Source organism: Octopus bimaculoides, chromosome 11, assembly GCF_001194135.2.
Source record: "Octopus bimaculoides isolate UCB-OBI-ISO-001 chromosome 11, ASM119413v2, whole genome shotgun sequence".
Taxonomy (NCBI): Eukaryota; Metazoa; Mollusca; class Cephalopoda; order Octopoda; family Octopodidae; genus Octopus; species Octopus bimaculoides.
In genome coordinates this window covers 61,506,552-61,507,963 of record NC_068991.1, presented here as the reverse complement: position 1 = coordinate 61,507,963, position 1,412 = coordinate 61,506,552, and positions in this window count along the sequence as shown.

The following is a 1,412-nucleotide window of genomic DNA, read 5'->3' as shown; positions in this document are numbered from 1 at the left end:
GTACATAGGTATATTCATATATATATATATATATATATTTTTTCATACATGTATACACACACACATATGAGAAATATATATGTACATACCCACAAACACACACACACACACACATATATATATATATATATAATTTAGTTGATAATGTCTTTTAACAACCTTGAAATTATTAACATGTGTCTTACAATTTTACGTTGATTTATTTCTATGTATGTATGTATGTACGTATGTATGTATGCATGTTTGTATGTATGTATGTATGTATGCATGTATGTATGTATGTACGTACGTATGTATGTATGCATGTATGTAAGTAGGTGTATGTGTGTGCATACATTTGTGTGTTTGTTACTGAATGTCTATAGATATAAGCAAGTATGCGTATGTGTACGTGGAAAACACTTATTGTGAAATATCTCTTTATGCTGTATTTCTTTAATTAGGTGATTACGTGTATGTATGTCTGCAGGGTTTTTTGTAAGTATGTGCATATATATTTACATATCTATACATGTATATATATGTATGTATATGCACATGTATTCATGCTTCAATATAATGTACATATATTTCTTGGTTTAACTCTTTAGCGTTCTGATCACTCTGTCAAATTTGTTTATTTATTCGCATTGTTTTAAATCAATCACGCATTATCTCATAACTTCGAGATTTTGATGATGTGATTGTAAGGTAGGCATGAGAGGCTGGGTGATTTGAGCCAAAAAACTTAGAATATATGGGCCAGATAGGGCCAGTTTGAATGTTAAAGGTTAATGGTCCACGTTGATTTGTTCTGTATTCAAAATTGTGTAGATGCAAGGGTGTGTTTGTGTATGAGTGTGTGCACGAGTGTCCATGTGTGTGTGTGCGTGCGTGCATCTGTGTGTGTGTGAGGTTTTCTTTCATTCTCTCATACTTAAGACTATGGACAAATAGGAGGGCAATTTGAATTAACTCAAACAGAAAAGAAATGGAAAAAGACAAAAAAAAAGACATGGAGGAATGAAATTAAGAGGTGTGTATATGTATCTGTGTGTATATATATATACATATGCACACACATCTATACAGGTGTATATGTATAAACGTTTAGATGTATATGTTTCTATACATGTGCACTCACACATATATATGCATGCTTATACATGCAAATGAGTATATTTATATATATGTATATACTTACATATATATATGTATGTATACATGTATATATGTATTTGTGTATATATATATATATATGTATGTATGTATACATGTATATATGTATGTGTGTGTATATATATATATATGTATGTATATATATGTACGTATGTGTATATATATATATGTATGCGTATATATATATATATACACATATATATATATACATGCACACACACACACACACATATATATATATATATATATATATA